At 30.5% G+C, this 24132-nt stretch overlaps 1 protein-coding gene across 1 annotated transcript in view; it reads left to right on the forward strand.

The window, feature by feature from the left end:
* Positions 1-351: 351 nt before the first annotated feature.
* LOC132752235 (uncharacterized) overlaps positions 352-24132 on the forward strand; it is a 29590-nt gene continuing 5809 nt past the window's right edge. The window contains exons 1-4 of the mRNA XM_060742581.1: positions 352-476; positions 3752-3843; positions 7022-7133; positions 10400-10564. The gene's annotated coding sequence lies outside the window, so the exon portion shown is untranslated. The remainder of the gene's footprint in view (positions 477-3751; positions 3844-7021; positions 7134-10399; positions 10565-24132) is intronic.

Below are 24132 nucleotides of genomic sequence, written 5' to 3' on the forward strand. Positions count from 1 at the left end.
TCAAAAGTATTTTTGAAATTCATACAAAATGTCAACTTGAAAAGCAAAATATTTACATTTGATTTATTAATGAGTTCTTGGTAATATCAACATACTAAGAAACTTCTAGTTATGTCTTTAATCCAATGCAATTTGATTATTGCTGTCCAATGTGGTATCTTGGTCTGTCCCAGTTCCTTTAAAATAAACTTTAAGTAACTCAGAATAATCTGATTATGTTTGTCCTTAATATTGATTGGTCTACATAACTGTCGCTCACTCAACTGCTTACCAGTCAAAAACGTGTAGATTAATGTTTTTAAAGTAAAAAACCCGTTCTGACTTCAGATTACATTGAAAATAAATTCATCCCATAGGTCAATGTTCATTCTTACGAGGGTGCATTTGCAATCCCAAAGGTTTTGGTTCCAAGTCCGCCTTTTTGTAGGTTGTTTGTTGTGGAATAGTTTGCCAGCTGAATTGTCTAGCACTAACAGGTTACCTTCTTCCAAAGTTTCTTTTTTAAGAAGCACCTTATGGATCGTTTGTAATCTATAAAGGTATTTTTAAATATTCTTTGACAAAAAAGAAAAAAACAAACACACTTAGCCATCAGTACTGTCTGAAAATAGATAAGTGTCATTTAAAGATAATAACATACCTGTTTCAAGTACTTTTTGTAGTGTTAAGAATAACACGCTTACTGATGTGAGAATTCTAGGTTCAAATCCTAGCAAGAAGCCTGTATTTCTTGGAACTTATATATATGGTAAATGACACGAAAAATATGTCTAAGTTTGTTATTTCACCTTTGTTTGTTGAATACTACCTACGTCGGTACAAAGGGTCATGCTGGGAGAAATGAGCAGGCTCAAAGCAAACCTGTCTGGTCATATTAATATTCCTATGGAAAACGCATATTTTCCGAGTGGGTTTTTTTTCAATAACACGGTAAAGCTGAGAAAGCTGTTATTTTTTTTTCTTTGACACTTTTTTATCGATGACTTGTTCTCCAATCTTACTAGTAACTAAATTGCTTATGTTTGTGTTCTCCTTTTGATTATCGGTGCAGAATCTTTCACAATGGGGAATTTGTAGATATAAAAATATAAGAAAAGTTATTTCACTTTTCCATTTTTTTTATTTGTTAACACATATATTTTATAGTATCAGGCAGAATGATTCTGACAGCTGCAAAAGGGATCTTTTAAATGGTCCTCTCACTGTCCTTTGTTTAACTCAGTTGACCAATAATTAAACATTATTTCTGGAGAGGCGGAACTTAAAGTTTTGGCTTAAGTCTGAAAATACTTGTGAAATAGCTTACATATTTTCTAATCACTATCAATAAATTTCTTTCTAATCACTATCAATAAATTTCATTGTCTATTTTTTTAAAGAATTAATCTTATTACAGATGTTAATATAACCAATATTTTACATTTCTTTGTCTAGTGTAAAGATTTTTTAGCACTTTGGCTACTCTCTAACAACATGTCACTTGTTTGAGACATTCTAACCATAAATGAACTTGAGATTTAACAAAGAAAAAAACAGGTATAATCTAGTATTATCATTTATAAATGTATGCCTTATTTTTAAATACGAAAATTCAAAATCAAAATTTAAAATAAAATTCAATACAAATATTTCACTCACTTATAAAATATCCACAATATAAAATATAACAAGAAAGTAAGTAATTTTTTATAGCATGACACGTGTAAACGTGTCAATAAACTACTCAATAAACAAGCAAAAACTGCTATAAACGTTTATATAATAATGACATACGGTAAATATATAAATTAGCCTTGTTACTTCTGTCCTCCTTACGTAAGAGCTATAAAAAATAAATTCAAAATCTAAATATAATATTGGTTTTTCCGTTTACAACGGAAAACCAAATACTATTTTAGAATCTCTTGAAATAAAACTTGGTTTTTCTGTTAAATAAAAATAAAAAATAAATTTAAATTCTAAATATAATATTGGGTTTTTCCGTTAACAACGAAAACCAAAGACTATTTTAGAAAATAAATAAAACTAAAAATAACCACTACATTATCTGTAAAAACAATGGTATTATGATATGAAGTCACTATCTATTAACCACGAAATGGATGTTTACCTTGTCTCTGGGCATCAGTGTATTGTAGTTTGAAGTTTATAATCTCAATAGGCTATATAAATAACTGATTACCCATATCAGTCCTGTCTAATAAAATTACGCCACAATTATTGTTAATATAAAACCTATCCATTTACATTTTTTTTCGTAATACATAGACACAATATCATTTTTATTATTTTCTCCATGTCGCCATGACCAAAAACACATTCTTTACTACCTAAACAATATCATGTTAGACATGACAAAGAAAGGACCAAGAACCTGAAAGCACTTGTGAATATCATTACCTGTTTTACACAGTTGTATATAAGATGAAAAACTGAAGTTCTTGTAACACAATTATTTTTATGATTTTAAATCATAAATATGATAATAAAATTAAAATTTATCAATATCGTATGTTCCAAAAAGCATTATTATACCCCCGAAACGAAGTTTGGGGGAGGGGGGATATAGGATTCACTCGGTGGTCGGTTGGTCGGTACAGCGGTCCGTTGCATTTTCCTTGTCCGGAGCATAACTTGAAAACTACAGGTTGGAATTCAATACAACATCATACAATGATCACGCACATTGAGAGGAAGTGCAGGTCACAAAAACCATTATAACTCTATCCAGAGTAATTTGAGATTGATTGTCCTTTGTTACTTTTCCTTGTCGCAGAGTGTAACATGAAATCTACCGGTTGGAATTCAATACAAGTTCGTACAATGGTCAAGTATATTGAGAGGTCGCACAGTACACAGAACCATAACTCTTTCTTGACTTATTTTAGAGTAATTGCCCTTTGTTACTTTTCATTGTCCAGTGCATAGCTTGAAAATTTATGGTTGGAATTCAATGAAACTTCATACAATGGTATAGTGCAGTTAAATGAAGTGCACTGCTCAAGAACCATAACTCTATTTGGACTAATTACATAGATATTGCCCTTTGTTACTTTTTCTTGTCCAGTGCATGACTTGAAAATTAGTAGTTGGAATTCAATACAACCTCATACAATGGTAAAGCACAATAAGAGGAAGTGCAGTGTACAATAATCATAACTCATTTTCAGAGTTATTGCTCTTTGTCCTTTACCTTGTCTGATACGTAACTTCAAAACTAATGTTTTGGATTCACTGCAACTTCATACAATGGTCAATCGCAATAAAAGGAAGTGTAGTGCTTAACTCTATCTGGACTTATTACAGAGTAATTCAATAAAACTTCACCAATGGTCAGCCACAGTGAAAGGAAATGCAACGTACAAGAACCACAACTATCTTTAATGGCCGACAACCATAACTCTATTTAAACTCTTTACAAGGTATTCTGTTACTAGTAACTTCCTCATTTCCGAAGCAGTCTTGCGGGGATATTAATCACATTCAGTGATAGTTCTAGTTCATAAAGATATTACTGAATTTAACATTTCATGTAAATAAAGGGAGGGTATTAGAAATTTATTACCTATAAAGTTTAAGTCAAATTTTACAATAAGAAATGAAAGCATATATTTTAATGATTACATATTATATGCACAAATATTTGCAGTAAATATTTTACAATTATAGTTCGATGTTTGAAAATTGTTTTATTTGCATAATTATGTACATATATATAATTTTACTTTGCCACTTTGATCACAACATACAGAAATGTCAGAAAACTTATCTTGTGCACTGTCTGTGAAGAAGAAGAAGAAGAAAAAGAAGAAGAAGAAGAGAGTTTGTATAAAACAATTAAAGGTATCGGCTGTTATCAAAATATATAAAAACTCATGGTTTTGAGATATTCTGGTATCTTATTTTGCACAAATGGAAAATGATTATTAGAAAATATCGAAGCTGTTATTAAACATGTTGTCGAGGACACTGATATTCATTATTGTTGTATATGTTATGAAAATTTCTTAAATCATTTCGAAACATAATGTATTTGAAATAGATGGTCCTTTAAAAATGTATGACAAAGATAACCATATGATATATGTAAAAGTAAACATACTGCATACTCATACACAACATATACATATTCATACTTTATGAAAGGAAATCATAAAGAATATAACATTAAGTATACTATATGATCATAAGACAAATACATTTTCATCATTACGCTTCTTTAATATAATATTAATATGTTCATTAATGCATTAATTTTTTTTATATATTTGTGAATGACATATATATTAAGATTTTTCACAACTATAGCGTGAACAACATGATAATTATTATATTGAATTCTGGTTCTGATGTACGTCTAGTATACACAGTCTAATATCCCTTTTTACATGCCAATATCTTCTTTATTTATTTTTGAAAAAAAATCTTCTCATTTTTGACGCAATGCATTTTAGATGTCTTTTGATGCTCCGACAAATGAACATGTCACTGACATTATCTCTAGTATTTTATCAATATATCGAATGTCATACATAAAACAAAGTTTTCAAATACAAATTTTTAAAACTTGAAAGAAACTTTAGACCAAAAGCTAAAATATCATGAATTTAATATTGGATTCATTACACCGTTTGAAGTAAAACTTATTATTGAAAATCTGAATATTAAAAAATCTACAAGATTAGATGGAATTGGCAAGATTATATAACACCAATAATTGCATCAATTATCAATAATAGTATTAAAGCTAATATTTTCCAAGATGATTTAAAAAGAGCTAGAGTTGTACCTATTTATAAATCGGGGGATAAAAATGAAGCAAATAACTATCGACCGATATCAATTTTGTCAACTATATCCAAAATATTTGAGCGCCATATTGCCAAACAAATACACTCATTCTTTGAAAAAACCAATATAATTCATAATAAACAATCAGGATTTCGCAAAAATTATTCTTGTAATACTGCACTTATTAGTTTAATAGATACTTGATTAAAAGATGTTGACAGTGGAAAAATTACCGTGACTGTATTCTTAGATTTAAAGACAGCCTTTGATTTGGTTGATCATGAAATACTTTTGCATAAACTTAAGCTTTATCATTTTTCTGAAAATGCCGTAAAGTTTTTTAAGTCATATCTTTCTAACAGAATGCAACTGGTAAGGATATGTAATCTTCAATCTCAGACAATAAAAAAAATTTTCCGGTGTTCCACAAGGTTCAATATTAGGACTTTTATTATTTCTAATATACATATATGACATAGCTTTCATTGGTAATAATATAAAAATTGATTTATACGCAGGCGATTCTACTCTTTATGAGTCCGGAGAAAATATATCAAAAGTAGAAGTAAAACTTCAAGATCATTTAAATAACATTGAGAAATGGTGCAAAATCAATAATAATCCAGATAAATCAAAATGTATGGAAATAGGAACAAGACAAAAAGTAAATATTATGAGAAAATTGTATCCTAAGATAAATGAAATAGTTCTTGAAAATGTAACTGATCAAAAAGTCCTGGGTATTTGCATAGATTACAACTTAAAATGGCACTTGCAAATTGACTGTGTTTGCAAAACACTTAACGGAAAAATTGCTTTATTGAAAAAGATATCGTGTTTTTAAACTTTGATATGAAAATATTGTTTTACAATGCCTATATATTGACCGTTATGGACTATTGTTGTATTATATGGGGTAAAGGAAACACAAACTACATAAATAATGTTTGTAAAATACAAAAACAAATTTCTAAAATCATTTTACAGCAACCACAAAGATCGCCGTCAATGAAGCTATTCGAAACCGTTCCTTGACAGATGTAAATACCACACGGCGGTACTTGTTTTTAAAACTTTAAATAACATGGCACCGACTTATATGACAGAACTGATGACTTTATCCGACAGCAAAACATATAACTTAAGATCTAGGTCACGAAAAGATATTGTATTATGGACAAGACCTAAACAAATTATATTAAAGACACATTTTCTAATTCTGGCATGAACATTTGGAACAATATACCTTTAAATATTCGTAATGTTAATAACCTTAACTGTTTTAAAGAAAAATACGAAACATATCTTGATGTTCATATGAATGAATGAATAAATGCACGAACGAATGATGCAATTTATACGTATATGTTTAAATAAATTGTTGAGTGTCTGTCAAAAGTATATGAGTTGTCTTATTGTAAAAATTACATATTATACATTCATTTTTCTACCTATGCATGTTCTGTTTTTGTTGTTGTTGTTTTCTATTTCAGAAGGCCACATTGGAAATAAGATATATATGATTGATATTGTATGTTCTTAATGTGTAACCTTCTTTAAATAAAGAAATTATTATTATTATCATTATTATTATTATTATTATTATTATTATTATTATTATTATTATTATATAGTTTTAAACAGTTTTTATCTCGAGTTTCATAAAGCTCTATGCTGGTTGAAATAAATATCACTTGATTCAAGATACGTAGATTACTTTCAATAACGGACTATAATTAACTTCGGAAAACCATTTTATTACTTAAAATAACTCTTTGGGAAACCATTTTAATACCAATTATTTATAAAATATTTACAAATATAAGATCTATATAGATTTATACAAAACAATTGACAATGAATATACAGACTTAATTTTTATAATTTCATATTATGCGTACTATTGGCCAAGGTAAATAATTTTAAAAGAATAAGTATTGTATAAGAATCGCCTCTTCTTAAGCTTTGTCAAATAATCTTAAGAAATGCACTGATATAATGTGATTCTCTTAAAAGATATTTTTTTAGTACATCATGAATATTAAACAAAACTGCGCTAGTATATTTTAATCGTCAGTACTTTTATCTCCATAATTTTAGCAATTGTCATTATTGAATAGTTTCATTTGGGTTTTAAACAGCTAAGTACTAAGTCTTTGCAAATATAATTAATCATTGAGAAATGAATTTTGTAATCCCACTGTATAATTGCATGCTCTGATTCGTATAGCTACGTGTTACTCAGATTCGGGTTGGTCAATCACGAAAGAAGATAATTATACTGGTTTCCCAATGTTTCCTTTAAGTCACACAACTCTAAAAGAGGCACCTTTGAGCTGAATGTAAGTTTCAAATTATGTTATTTTCTGTACATATATATTTACTGTCAAGTATTTACTTCGTTTAAAATAACATGATAATTACATGAGTTTAGGTTTGTCATTTACAATGTATGTGATGTTCAACTTTTAATCATTTTGTACACGTCATTTTTTTTCTATTTGCATAATGTCATTAACCATTTCAAATTATTCTCTTTGTTGTTAATAGCTACATGAAATTTGCAGTCAAAAATTAATCAGATAAAATCTAAGGCTCAAACAAGATTTATCATTACAATATTCAATCCTAATATGAAAATAAAGATATCAAATTGAAATGTGAATTGTGTAAAAGGAATCTTACAGCAGCAGAAATCAGTTACTTTATTGTTAATCATATGGTATTTATGTATTATTTTGATTTTGCTCCCCCACTTCCCCGATCGTCAAATCCCCTTCCCCTACTCCCCTTTACTTTTGAAGACCTATTGATGAATCATCTAAATTAAATTCATTGTCGGTTTTTATAATTTCCTATTATGAATTATTATAAGTAATCACCCTTTCCGTGCTTTGACTTGCGTCCTGTCCTGTTTTTGTTTGGGTGTCCTGATTGGCTCCCTGTCGGTGGTCCTGTGTTGCTGGATCCTGTAGGAGTTGCGTTCCAAAAACGCCACCCTTTTTTGATAATCTTGTTTTTCATATATTTAGATTCAATAAAATCCTTTAAAGGAACTTTAACATCTTATAGACTGGATAAATGTCTTAAGCGTTTCCGATTATATTTATTTCGTAAAAACATATACTTTATTTTAATTAATGTCTTATGTACTTTGATGTGTATTCACAATACATAGATAGTTCTTTCTGTAGTCATTTTGTTTACAGAAATATAACTCGTTTACTTATAGTTATGCTTATGATATCAGTGTTGTTTAAACTTTGACAGGTAACTTCTCTTTTACTGAAATTAAGAAGTGTCTAAAAATATGTAATCTTCTTTTACTTGCATGGGCTATTTTTGGACTTTTCTATCAGCGCTGCTAACATAGTAATGACAGTTATTACTTGCGCAACTTCTAAGTTGTTGAATGTCCTTCTTTAGACTTGGAAATTTAATTATTAAAATAGGACATTAATAAATCTTCGTCCTTGCTCATTAATAAATCTTCGTCCTTGCTATACAGATTTTTCGTATGTGTGAATGATATATGTCTTTGCAACGGTTATAATCAAATGCATATGTTAGCAGTTAAATCAATAACATCAGATAGATATAGAATATTTCAAATAAGGAGAAATTACAAATGAATTTATAAAATCAACAAACATTGATGAGGGTTGTGAGGGATGTTGCAATATTTTAATTATCCCTCATGTGCAGACTCCATCAGACCGAGTCTGCAATTTTCATTTTTCATTTTGTTGTGAATAAAGCTTCCGCAGGATTTCACTTTAACTAGACTTTTATAGAGTTAATTTTGTTGAAAAGCAAAATATTCTGAGTTCTGGGATAAAAATAGTGTAAGGTAGCAGTACCATTAAACCGGTCATGTGTTCAAGTTTAGTGGAGAGGACCTCATAAACGTACAGACGTTGATCGACATCCAGTGTAGAAACACACGGTAACACTTCATTACCGCCGCACCACAATAGATTAACAGTCACGCTTTTTAAAGTGATACATTAGTAAGACTATTAATTGTTACTCATGGTCATCCAGACACATTGTGCTAAAACAAGTGATAGCAATGACGTAGCCAGACCTGTCTTTTGACCGAGGCAAATGAGGGGGTCCGGGGGCATGCTCCCTCGAAATTTTGTTTTTTACCTAGAACGTTTCTGATGTGTTTTGGAGCACTCTGGAACCACAAGCTTTTTGTTATTCTGAATCTTATCATCTTTATACCATTTTAGTAAATTTTACATTTGTATTTTAGAAAATAAACAAGAAAATTGTATGTTCCTTACAAGATTTGAAACATATTTTATTCAATTTGTTTTTTAGCTTAGGTTCACAGTCTTGTGAGAATCCAATAACTTTAAAATATTATTATAGTCAAGTAATATTTTTTGTAGGAAAAAGATAAAGATTACGCATAGTAGAAATATAACTTTGTCGAAAATAAATATCTGATATCATTTCTATTCATCTAGCCAATCCTGAGTGTTAAATTACATACCACACGCTAAGCCTTTATAAAAGTATCTTTGTATGATCTAAGTAGTTATACATATATACATATATGATTGGTTTCCCAGATAAATGTATCTATGATGATATATTTTTACACTATGTGTCATTTACCTCAGAAATCGGTTCTTTACGGTAGCCTTAGATGCCCTTTAACATAAACATTTGGACAAATTTTATGAATTTTGTGAAAATATTATCAAAATATACTGAGCTTAGGTGTTGTCAATAAAGATAACTTTAAATGAGCAATTCAAGCGATCAATTAATATAATCTAATCCCTTTCAATTTATGTAACAATTATGTACATATATACGCATAGGGAAAATATAATTATATATATTTGTCGAAAATAAATGTAATATATGTAAAATATTTAAATACGAGTAAATATGTTATAACTAATTAATATATGACAGATATTTAAAGTATTATTTGTCAAAGGAGGAAACCTTCCCATAACTTTTTTTAATAAACCACTTTTTTAAGAAAACCACTCGAGTGTGTTTTTTTAAGTTTATATTTCTTTCTTATTCCGTCTCTATTTTTAATTTCATTCAAGGCAATAGTGACTTTCTTTAAGGATGGGATAGACAAATGGGGTACATAATATTGCTATTTATCCACTCTTTTTAATGTAATATATATAATGTTTAATTTTGGCTCATGTTGTCGACTTGACATTTACACATCTATGGGATGCATGTAAGAAAAGATTTACATGTTGTGTTTCACAGTGATTCAGTGTGTTCTTTTCTTCTAGAAATATAACATTTTCAAACTGCAGATACGCTATCAATTTGCTGTATTAAATTATCTCTGTCATTTACAAATCTGATAACAAATTATTATGTGATTTTAACAATGGTCTATTGTTCTCAAACGGTTTATTTTAAACGAAACAACTGGAAATATCAAAAATACTTTAACATACGCATTGCATATATTGAATCATGTTGGAATTGTTGACTACTTTTTAGTTTCCTTTTTTTCTAATTTTATCGCTTGTCACGAGTTTATGGTAATTTACATGCTATGGGTGTAATTGTAACTATAAACTGAGAATGAAACAAGTTTTATATTATTTTTCAGTCACCATTGCTGTATAAAACCAAGGAATATTTTATTACCACTATTTCATGACAACATATGTAACTGCAAAAGTTGAAAAATATCAACGATTTGAGATTCTGTTATCATTATTAGATTCGACCCGGCAGATTATAACATACTATAAACTTGTACGACTTTACAACTGTAAGTTTATTTTTTGTTTGTTTTGATAACTCAATTATACAATATAAAACACTAAAGTCATCTCTACAAACAATTGTACTTAAATGTCAGCCCTGACACCATATGACAGAGACAAAAAAATAACGTTATCAGTCAGTTATATATTAGATATCTTTTTGGAAACCCAGGTAAACTATAGATCTAACATCTAATGTTTTTGTTGTTTTTTTATTCATATGCCAGATATATTTCTCGTTCATGAACAACATTGCATACATTAAATTATCAAAATTAATGAATTGTTGTTCAAGGTTTACACAGCTAGCATCTTTTCATGAATTTCCTTTTAATGTTTTATCGTACATCCATCATGCGTTTTTTTATTTATTAAAGAAAGAGTTAAAGATAAACACTTTTGTACAAAAACTTAAGGGGCAAAGTGTTATTTTTATATACTACTTATTTCTGGTGTATTTAGATAAGATAAGGCTTTTATTTCAACCTAAGTTTATTCAGTGATCTATGGTGGCTGATTTGTGCCATTAGTGTTTTCGCCCCTCGAAATGTCGAAAATTAAAATGGCGGGGGCGCGGAGCGAAAACACTCCAATTAGTGAGGGTGGGGCGAGATTTTAGAAATAAAAACAGCGGGGTCGCGGGACGAAAACACGCTAATAAGCGGAGGCACGCGGCGAAGTTAATTATATAAAACTTCGCTGAGCGCACCCGCTTGTAAGCGTGAGTTCGTCCCGCGACACCGCCAAGAGAAAAGTCGTGAATAAACAAATTAAAATTAAAGGGGCGCTGAGCGAAATCTCGCAAATAAGTGAGGGCGCGGTGCGAAATTAAATAAACAAAACTTCGCCCCTCAGGGGTGCGGAGTAAGATTTAAGGGGAAAAAAACGCGGGTTTGCGTGAAGAAAACAAGCTAATTAGCGGGGGCGCGGGGTGAAGTTTAATAAATAAAACTTCGCCGCGCCCCGGCCATTTTAACTTGTTAATTCTCGACTTTTCGTTTGGCGGGGGTCTCGGGGCGAAAATACATATGGCACAAATCAGCCACCATAGTGATCCAGGGTTTTGTTATTCAGAAAAAAAACAATGACCGTTTTTCAAACGTATTAGCACTTATGAAAAGTCACGAAAGGAAAAGACTCGTTATTTGGAAAATACGAGGAAAATTATAAATGTAGACAGTGCGTGGGTTTTAAGTTACGTAGTTAATTTCAGTCGAACGCAGTAATCGCGATAGAAATAGCTTGGGTAAACCAATATATGTTACTATATTTAGTGCTAAATTAATTGTAGTCCATTTACCCAGTTTACGTAATTAAAGACTTGAGGAAGACATGCTATACTTGGTTTATCTTTTTGAACAGTGGTAATTTGTATAAAAAATAAAATGTCTTTTTCTCTTGAAAACAAAAACAACTCCTTTAATAATATATAACAAAAACAACTTTTAACAGAGTCATAACAACTAGCGGTTTTAAGTGGAAGGGCGCACACGGAAAACGCTTTTACATTTCCCCCGATCAATATTCATTAATTCAAACCATTTTATTATTTAAAAGAGAATTGAGGAACGCTTAAGTAAGCTGATTGCTTTAGAGCGGGTATACATTTTTATCTGAATTGTCTAAATGACCGACTAGTCAAAATAAATAAATAAATGTAAAAAAATAAAAACCCATTGATTATACATAAAAATTCAAAATACCATGGAAATAATCTAATCGCAACAAACAAATATTTTCTGTGCTATAACAACTTTCTGCGTACTTTGAGAAATATTCCACCACTACTTTGTCTCCAAACTGAAATCCTGGATCCGCCCTGGTTAATTTAGCCAAGCTATCATTTAAATGATGAAATAAATATTGAAGAGTTGAATATAATGATCTATTATCTAATGCCTGAGTAGCCGATATATATTCTACAGTTCTATGGTGTCTTGTTTAAAAAATAATTTTGATTATGACCAAACTAATTTGGGATCATTTGAAATGTGTCAATACTCGACCAGAAATCCAGTGAATGTTTTTTCTGCTGATGATAAAATTTAGTACGTTGAGGAAAAAAGAAGTATACCTAAGAACATAAGAACGTTGTAATTACTGCATCTCCCCAATATGCTACACAATATCGCGATATCACGCCACACCCGCCGCCTAGCTGTGCATGTTCTGTGGACCAAAATGAACCAGTGGTTTGGTTACGGTTAGGTACTCACCATACGCCTAACAGTTCTTTTATTGTATAATCTTCCGACAAATGGCTATAATTAGTAAAACATGTAGTTAATAATCATTAAAACCCTCAAGTGTTGGTTTTGTTAGCGCTTTGCGTATTACAGGTAGCCTCCCCTGAATAGCATACCAACTTAGGTTGGTAAGTATACATATTAGCACGGTAATACGACATCATTTGCAACGACCCTAGCAACTCTGCCACGGACGCCCCTTTCTAAAACCGAGCTTACAATGGTTTATTTTCCTCAGATCCACTTTCAAAATTCCATTTAATTTAGTTCCGCCCATTGTTTTCTCGTTTAAGTCACACGCGTTTTTTTAATTGGTAACCATACGCCGCTTTTCATGGAATGGCATTAAGGTGTCACATTGAAGGTTCCATGATAACTGCCGTATGAACACATCTGTTGATGTTTCTTAATTCAAAATTTCACCATTTTCATATTTAAATGTTGAATTCTGCTTAAGCCAGTGCTACGGTAGTTTGCTTTTGACATTTTTTGACAACTTTTCATTGATTTTTTTTGTAATATGATGCATACTATTTTGTACTTTGAAATGAGATTAATGCAGTGGATTTTAGTATAGAAGGTAATGAGCAATGACATATTTCTTAAGATTTTTCATAGCTGTATCGTAAGCAACATGATGTTAAATTGAATTCTGAATCTGCTGTATTTAGATAATTACACAATCTAGCATACCTTTCTACCAATATTTTCAATACTCTTTTTCTATATAAATTTTTAATATTTCCTTCTCATTTTTACCAGTGCTTTTTAGATTATTATCATTAAATACACCAACAAATATGAAACATGTTACTGACATTATCTCTCGTTTTTAACATCCTTTATTTTGAGTTTCATACAGATTTGCAAATTGTTTTGCATTTTTCCATCACAAATTTTGAATTTTTTCTTCTTTTCTTAAAAGCGTATATGGAATTTTCCGTGTCTCCTGGTATTTTCTTTTGTAAATGTAACCTTATAGTAGCAGAAATCAAGCCGCCTCTGTGGTCGAGGGGTTAGAGTCGATGACTTCTAATCCAGTATCTCTGGCGTGGGTTCGATCCCCAGGAGATGCTTTGGTAGTTTAGCGCAGAGGAAGGTAGTCTAGAACTGGTGTAACTCTCCAGGAACGATGGTTAGGAAACTACCCGCCTACTACTTACTGTTGGAAAAAAAGCGTCAAAAATGAAACAAACAAACGAACAAAAGCAGAAATCAGTATGATTGTATGTAAATCCTATGGTAGTAATTCAATAAATACGTTTGAAGGAAGTTTCATAAACATCTTATAGACTGAATACTTATAAGTTATAGGTGTCTAAAACGTTTCCACTCATTTGTTTTTCATATAACCACATACTTTGTTTTAATGAGTGTATTTGGAACTGCGATTTGTATTCACATTAAATAGACGATTCTTAAGATATTTATTTTGTTCACAGAAATAAATCTCTTTTTCTTATCAGTGACGAGGTATATTGTCTTTTACTTTCAATAAGATGTCTCTTGAAATATATACCCGTCCGAAGTAAACCTTTTTTCCTTGCATAGGTTATTTCGGAGTTTTAATTAGCGGTGCTTGCATAATAACGACAGTTATTACTTGTGCAAACTCTATGTTGCTGCAGGGACTTTTTCAGACTTGGAAATTGAAGTTTATAAAATGATAATAATAAATCTTCCTTGCTTTACATTATTTTCGTATGTGTGAATAATACTTCTCTTTGAAATCATATGCATAATTTGATAGTTATGTCAAGTTCAGATATAAAATATTTCAAATAGGGAGAACATACTAATAGATCTATATATTCAACAAATATTGATGAGAGTTGTGGGGTATATTGCATTTTTATTATCCCTCCAGTGTAGACTCCATCAAACCATATGCAATCTTTATTTTTAATTTTGTTGTGAATAATGCTTTCTAGGGATCACATTTTAATAACGAGATTTTTGTAGAGTTAATTTTATTGAAAACCAAAATATTTACATAATATTCACTTAACGAGGTCTTGGTAAATAAGGAAGAAATATTTTGTAAGGTAGCCATTAAAATGATGGCTCTTGGTGGCCGTATGCTCAAGTTGAGTGGAGAGGACCTCAAAACGTACAAACATTGGTCGACATGCAGTGTAGAAACACACGGTAACACTTCATTACAGAACCAGGAGAGATTAAATGACATTGTTTGAGACCAATACTTAAAAAATGATAAATTGTGTGATTTTTCAATAATATGCTAATGCTTTTATTGACTTTGTCAAAACGTTTATTGTATAACCGAAACTTAATCCTAGATATCTATATTTGATAGTTCAACAATAAAATGCCACCAAACACTTCTACACTGACAATATCTTTTTTGTGCGAAAATGATAAAGGAAATATTGCTTTGTCAATAATAAATATCGGATATCATTTCTATTTATCTAGCCAATCCTGAGTGTCAAATTACATACCACACGCTAAGACTATATAAAAAATAATCTTTGTGTGATCGTAGCATTTGTGTTTAAATACTACTATACAGCAATTATAGTAATAGCTGGTTTCCCAAATACATGTATATTTGACATATTTTTTGCACTAGTTGTCATTTAATCTGTAATAATTGCTTTCGAAATCGATTCTGTAAGGTAGCCTTATATTAGATGCTCATTTACTCATTCTAAGTATATGTTAGTGTTTATCAGTGCTGTTCTACAGACTTAAAAACATCGACGGGGGCGATATTGATTTTTACAATGCAAAAACACATCGTAATGTCCCTATCTTTCTCAAACCGATTTATTATAACTTTCACAATAATTCTTTGCCACAAGTTATCAAACCAAAACACATGTATTACTGATTAAAATTCATGTGGACCCTGGTTGACTGGTTTACCACATACTTCATGTCTTATCTGTTTGTTCAATTGTCGGTTTCCCAAGTTTATATTACCGTTGGTTTGTGACAAATTATAGCATTGCATGTTTATAGGCGTATATATTTAAAACCAAGTAATCTTTTGTTATCTATATCATCATGACAACATCTGTTACTACAGAAAGTCGAAAATACACAAATCTCCGGTAATTTTATGAACAAAACGATTGGACTCATCGTGGGCAAATTATAACAGACATTCAAAAGACAAACTAATAAATTGTACGACTTTACACCTGCTTGAATCTTTTTTAAAAGTTCAGTTGAAACCCATTTTCAACAATACATAAAATACTGAAGTCATCTCTACCAGCAATTATAATTTAATGCCACTTCTGTAACAATATGACAGATACCACAATAAATTTATTACTATGCACCAGGTAAACAATTCATAAATCTTTTGCACACCCAAATACGTTTAAGGTCAATTATAAATGCCACTCAATAAAATGTTTTTTAGAATAAGTTTGTAGAATTGAATGTTTGTTACAAAAAAAAATATTTACGAATGTGCAACCGAAGAGGAAATTAAATATTTCAAAAAAGATACTTTAAAATATGCCATTTCCCCATATTTTGACCACATAGAACATGTTTTACTGTGAAAACAACATACTAATAGTATTTGGTATTTAAAAGATAATACTAAACCTAGATTTCTGAGCTATACAGGGTGATCCAAAATATCTCATACTCTTTCTTTAAGTTGAATAGATAAGTAATTCCTGCTGCAATTATTAAGTGTTGTATAGAATTGTTAAGAGAATGTCATAAGTTTCTCTTATAAGTAATTTACGAGAAGCATTGACGTCACGACATCATAGATGGCGCCATGAAATAATAGTTGTTTTTAAGATGGCGACGTCTAGTCAGACTCTGCAGAAGTAATTAAGCTTAAGATATAGAAAAAACAAGATAAGACAAAACTAGTTATGTTTTCTAAAAGGAAAGTAAATCCAATTCCTTTTTTCGATAATGGTGAAAAACTTGATATTGTTTTAATTATAATGGCAACTTTTCGAAGTCTAAGTCCAAAATAGTTTAGCAGTTTAGCAAGAAAGGATAGCTATTATTTCAGTTATTCTAAATCCCGAAAAATAGGACTATCAATATCTGCTCAACTACATTTGTTTGATTCAATGATTGCTTCTATATTAATGTACGGGTGTGAAGCGTTGGGGAATGAAAACATTGATATATTTTGATGTTTCAGTTAAATTATTGTATAAATTAAGCCTGGGTATTAATCAATCTACACCCAACTGTTTGATTTATGGTGAATTAGGATTAAAGACTATGTCTATACAAATTCACCGAAGATTGCTTTGCTACTGGTCAAAACTTTTGTCATTAAGAAGTGACAAAATATGTAAAATAATCTACTATACTGCACTAGGATTGCATTCTATTAATAAATGTAAATTTCCTTGGATAAACTTTCTCAAGAACGCTCTTGGACTTTATAGAGCATTTTATAAATCAGAATTTTATTAATTTGTTACAATTTCAAAACCAAATTTAATGGTTTGTTCTTGCACGAAAGATACATCTCCTTAATGTTTAGTTTATCGTATGGTTAAAAAGAATGCAAGTTTGAAGAATATTTAGATGAACTACCTGTTGATCTAATGAATTATTTCTGCAAATTAAGAACTACAAATCGTCATTTCCTAATAGAAAAGGGCCACCGTATTGGCATTGAAAGAAATTTTAGAACCTGTACTCATTGTAATAAAAACGTAATTGGTGATGAATTTCATTATTTGCTTGAATGTGATACTTTTAAAGTAATCAGAATGAAGATGTTAAAGAAATACTATTATTGTCACTCAAATGCCTACAAACTGGAAGGACTAATGAACTGTAAAGATCATGCTAAATTAACAAACTAAACTTCTAAAATTCTCTCAGTTGTTCAATAAGATTTTGTCACCTGTCATTCCCTCATGTTGTTATTATCTATATTACAATAGTATAATAATAATTGCATATATCATTATTCATTATAAGTACTCGTAATCGTTTACATGTGTATTACCTCTGTTTGATGAAGTTTTTGTTGTTTTCTTAGCTTTTTATCTTCATATGAAAATGTGTTTTCAATGAATGAAAGAACTGAATTGATTGACTCAGTCTCCAGTTACTGTTATATATACGGTGCATAAAAAATGTTCTGATAATGACAGTTTATATACCACCCCCCCCCACCCGGAAAGAAAAGAAATATATATTTAAAAATAATAAGAAGAAGAATATGAATATTAATATTTTTTGCAATTTTGGCCTCTTCTGTGCTTTTCATAGTGAATTGATATTTAAATACTACTTTGTTTACATTGCTGCATTTACGACAGATTATTGCACTTTCAAGTTGTTTAAACATTATTAAACCCATGTTTGACTTTTCTAAAGAATTAAAAATAATTATTCCTCAGGCATAATGTGTCTTTAAGGTTTATCATTGTAAAATGGCTACGCTTTTCGAAATGGAATTTGGAAGAATTTTCTGCCTGTGATTTGACACAACACAAATAATAACTGAAGAATTTTAAGTAAGCCAAATCGGCAGCATTGAATCGCCTCTTACCAGCTCAATGTCGAAAAATGATAAGTTTGCTATAACTTTAAGTTAATGATAGCAAATCTTCAATATAAATCCTATTATTGAAAAGATAAACAAATGGATGACCACGCGAACAATATTTTTCATAATAGAAATAATGTATTCCCGTAAACTAAAATAAACGTAATAGATTTCTGGTTAATTTAAATGTTATAAAGCTTAATTACTTATTTTATCCTTTTTAAAATATAAAAGTCTATTCTGACTTAGCCCATACTTCTTGTTTTCTTTGTAATTGTCAGTATGCATCACTGGAAATTCGTGTAACTGAGATTGTGCTTGTCAAAACTGTTATTTGCATTATTGATATGAACAGAATGAACTACAGTTATTGATATTCTTATATACCTTCATCTATTACACGAGTTTATTTGCTTTTATACAAGATAGTATAGCAACTTAAATCTTATAATTATTTGGTTGTGATAATTTTGTTATAATTAATATCAATGTACGGTATATTGCTTAAACTCTTGAAATACATATTTAAGCTTTTGAAAATTTATATGGAAGATTAATCATAGGGAAACCCATGACTATTTAAAAAAAGAACCGAATGAATTGCTTTATCAGCATATTATGGTTTCCAAATATTGCGTTATCTTTCGTCTCTCAAACGACATGCGAGTGTATTGAAGGTTAGTAATGCAATTTGTTATTTTGATTATATTTCGTTATTTTTCTTTATGTTTTATGCTTTTTTCATGTATCTTAACTTTATTGAATTTTACACATGAAATATGGTAAAATGGTATTTCCTTATACCAAAATTTAAATTAATGTGTAACATGAATATAAATATGAAAGCGGGCGTGGTCTAAAAGTTTTTTTAAGGACTACTGTCTCTGGTATTTTGCTCTGAGAGTTAATAGCTTTGGTTATTCATTTCATGAACATAAATGTATCATAATTGTAATTCTGGTTATGTTTTAAACATAGTGTAAGATGGCGGCGATAAACGGTATATTGATCCACGTCAGAACCTATAAATAACCAGCTGTACAATGACAGCTGCGTAGCAAGTGATATTTTCTTTTTGTTATTTTAATCTATATCAGGTATCAGAGATCCAAAATGTCTTACATGAAACCTGCACATTTTAATTTACCATTAGATGTTTAAGTAATCTTTATTTTGATAGAATAGCATTTGTGTAAACCTTTATGGACACTAGATCAATTTATAATTTGAATGCCAAGAGTCAAGGTCAGTATGTAAATATCTTAAAAATTGCCTGTCATTTTCACAGGTCAGCGACTATATCTTTGAGCCCGCATGTCTTTGCAACAATATCTTTTGTACGACCCGATTTTAAAAAGAAAAAAAAACAACAACAACAGAATCCCAAAACAACGATCAAAACGGCAAAATTGAAAACGTTTTAGGCTCGATTTGATTGAGCCTGTACATGAACGTTACTGGTATTGCAAAGTACCGTCCATGCACCCTAGCATCGGCCTACGCAAAATTCATATATCAAAGGGGGAAATTGTGAGATTTGGAATTTACAAACATCCGCAGATGTGTTTATACGATACTTTTTATTGTTGTATTGATATAGCTACTTTATAAAGGATTGTATTTATCAATCAAACTTTAAACATGCCTAGACATGGTTAAAAACAGATCATCTATTTATTAATTGAAATAAACTCAAATAAATGGAAAAGTCATTTTAATCTTTATTATCTTTCACCTTGAAAAAAAGTCTCGCAAGCATGAACCATAAACAGTCTACGAGCTTGCACTGTCTTACGGTTAATGAATAATATAGAGTAAAACATTATAGGTCTACCGCGGGTATTTGATGATAGTACATGCATAGAAGATTAGACAGTTAATTGATACCAATTCTGCAATTAATATATTGACGATTCACTGCTGTTTACACTTTTTTATTAACACAGAATGACTTGATAGAGCATTTTGTTTTTTTTGCTACAAAATTATGTAAAATATATGCCGTCGAAGCCTATGTCTTTAAATTTTATTTACTTAACTGAAAATACGAGGGTTTTTTGCGTTTTGTCTTAATTCATTGGCATTTATTCATTGTCTTAGTTAATATCAACGTCTACATTATAATTATGTCACTTTGCCAAGGACGCTGCACCTTATTCAATCTCATGTTTTTAAATCATTCACGTGACTAAGATATATTCAAATCTTCATACTTATTTTGTTCTTGGCTATTTTTCAAGAAATTGATAAATATCTTATTCCATTATGATATAACATATTTTTGATATCATTTTGTCTCATATTTTTCCGCTATCACCCCATAAAATTACTTTAGTATTTCTTAATGTAATTTTAGTCACTAAAATTTGTACCAACTATTTTTGGACTACCCTGACAATTATGTAAAAACAAAGATAAACAAGGGCGTGCCCACTTGAAATGTCTCTGAAGCTCGACTCAGTTAAGGATCCATTACCTTTGTTGCTGGGTCGTGTTGGGGCTGCGTTTATTGAATGCCACCTTTCTTTGTTAATCTCCTTTCCCATTTTTTACATTGAAGGCATGGTCACTGTAGTCTTACAAGTTTTACAAACATTAGAAACATTGAGAAGCATTTATTTATATCATCAGTATTTCTTATTATTTTAAAAAGCATCTATGAATAAATAACAAAGACATAGACACAACCATCAATGACCTATCTAGCTATCAATCTAGCGTTTAAGCATTACAAGTAGTCCTAATGTGCCACAAATTTATGCCTAGTTACGCCAATATCCATCCATTGAATGACAGAATTCATGACCGGACGTGACCTTCAAAATATTTATATGAAATGAAATATGACCTTTAATGTCTGAAATCTTACTTTATGCGATAATTCTTTTCTCACTCAAGACAAATTGTTTCAAAGTACCACGTATCTATTCTTAGCTCTCGCTGAATAACACATATATGGACTGGACATGGCCACCAATGCACTCTCATATCATGACTTTTGAAATACAAGTGTGACCTTGGAACTTTTGTCCGCTACATGTCGTCTTTCAAAGAGCCGCCATATTTATTCAAAAATGATTTTTAATTCAGCCATGAATGACAAAATCGTTAACCAGACTTTTTAGAGACTTTAAGGAAATATTTTGTTCGAAGGGAAAGTATGATTTTGGTCTTTGATTAACATCATCAGCTGAGTTTTACATGTGACTCATTGTCCCAATGTGCCATGCATTTTTTTTATTATTTATGAATTATTTCAAAAGGCATCAATTAATGAGAAAGTTATAGATCGGACACAAACATTTTACGTTTACGTTTTTATCATGATTTATGATATAGAAATTTAACTGAAGACATAACCCTGCTTGCTGCTTGTGCATGACATCGACCTTTTCAAATTACACATTTGCGCAAAGTTATTGTCGTTCCAGGACGGCGACATATACAATTAACAAGATTCAAATAATTTTACACGAACTCCGCCTGCTCTAGGCCAATTAAAACAGATAATTTAATATGACATGATAACAAAATAGACGAAAAAAAGTCCTAACACAGGGGCCTCAACCACCATGTTCTTGTCGGGTTACATATAAGCAAATGCAATACTATCCACATGCACGAAGCTCGGCACTAGTATGTAGAGGCTTCTATGGGATAAACACCATATGAAATATTTCCCTTACAAGAAGAAACTTTAACTCTTTTATTCAGGAAAGTAGTCTATTTCATGAAAAAAATATTTGTCGAATGCTAGCCTGGATGGCGATTCCTATAATTACTTTTGGAAATGCTAAGACTTTTTTTTAAATATCAGGTCGTGCATGAAAACACTGTTGACCGGGTTCCCCGCTTATGAACTTTTACAAAAATTGCCTTTCTTGATAGACATGACCTGATCTTTGGACTGTTTGAATTGGCTCTCAAGCATTACACGTCCCAGTACATGTTCTTGCGCAATTGACATTGACATAAGCAATAAACAAACAATTTTCATGGTATCCCTGTTTGAAGATTAAGTAATAATATAAAGTATATCATTTCCTAATCAGTTATAGGCCGTATATTTATGCTTAACTATTTCAAAATTCATCTCTAAATGACAGGATACTAAAATGCACATCTTTATTCAAGCACTTTCAAGTCTAAGAGGAGTTGAGCTTCACAACTGGGTCTTTCTTGTGCCACACATTAATGCAATTTATTTCAAAATCTATCCAAAAATGACAGATATGGACGGGATTAAAAACGGACAGACAGAAACAAGCTCTTACTGGGAGATTTGTGAAGATGACTGTTATCTTCATGTTTGTTTCTTACTCCAAAAGCAGCATTTTGCCTCCCATAATCAATGATTAATCCTATAGGTCGGGGATATACGGAATTAATCTAAAAGCCAAATTGTGATCGCAAATACCCCTAACTGACACAAGAGGACGCTCGGATAGATAGACAGACGGACAGATATTTGAGCAGGTCCCCCCCCCCCCCCTCAGGACGATATTTTTAAGAACATGCATTGTATTCTTAGAAGTATAAAAAAACATCTAAATGACAAAAGTGAACGCAAATATGACTCTCATTTACGTTGTATTAGGGTATAAATTGTGACCTTTTACACCATCAAGTTTGTAGTTTTAATGGATGTTTTTCAAAGTCTTCGCTTGGAAGTCTTAATTAGTATCACTGCACTTCTAATAAAAGAAAACATGCCTAGTAAAATGCCTTCTTGTGCTTGTTTACTTTAATTATAATACAGTGTATAAAACATAGGAAATTGTCCGCCATTTTAAAATCCAAGATGGCTGCCGCAATAAATTTTATTGTTTTTGCATTTATTCTTCTCATCCACACTTCAGTAGACTTAAATTAACAAAGCCTTTAATTAAAATGCCACAAAATGTGTATTTACCTCGCCCATGGGAGAATTAATGTAAAATTAAAAAAATCAATGGCGGCCATTTTGAAATTGATTTTTAAAGGTCAATGACTAAAAATACAGCCTTGGTAGAGCAAAAAATGAATTCAGCGTACTCAAAATAGGTAAGTAAGCCCAACTACCTGCTTGTACTAAAAAATGCCGTTAGCATGAACATTTTCCCAAAATCAAACCAGTCTAAATTCAGAACGATTAATAATTGCTTTCAGAATTACAGATTTTTTTCACTTTTAAATTATTGTTTAACAACCTGATTTTATGAAGTAGCCGAATATAAATAATTCTCGCTATCTTGTTATCACGCTATTTTATTTTAAGAAAAACATTACAATTTACATACGGTTTTATTTTCCAAAGATGCTTAAGTAAACAAATGATTCAAATGACTCTCCCGAGACCTTCAACTCAGTCGATTCTGTATAAAATAATTTTGATAGGGAACGTGTATACATATGACATTGTGAAGGAAAGTAAAATTATGTTATTTGCATGTGAAAATGATAAGATAGGGCAACTTGTAAAGTATATTGTGTATGGTTCTTGAAAACTATTATTTTTTTTGTCATTAACTGGCCCAATAAATTCTGGGGAGAGGTAAATTTACTGAGATCCAAAATAAAAATAGGTATCCCTTAATTTTTTTAATCTTTCACAATAGTTATTAATTATTTTTAAATGATGGGAATTGATTGTTTTATTGATAAGTTGTGAAATATAAATAGATCTGTATACTGTATATTTATCATTATTTATTATGGTACTTATATACAAACACCGTGAGTGTTTTTGTGACAATAAAAGTGATAAAGCACATCTTTGTTATCTAAACATACATGATTTATTTTTACATCGCGTCATGATATGACAAAG

The sequence above is a fragment of the Ruditapes philippinarum genome, unplaced genomic scaffold (assembly GCF_026571515.1).
Source record: "Ruditapes philippinarum isolate M1 unplaced genomic scaffold, ASM2657151v2 ctg3014_1_1_1_1, whole genome shotgun sequence".
In the NCBI taxonomy this organism is placed as follows: Eukaryota; Metazoa; Mollusca; class Bivalvia; order Venerida; family Veneridae; genus Ruditapes; species Ruditapes philippinarum.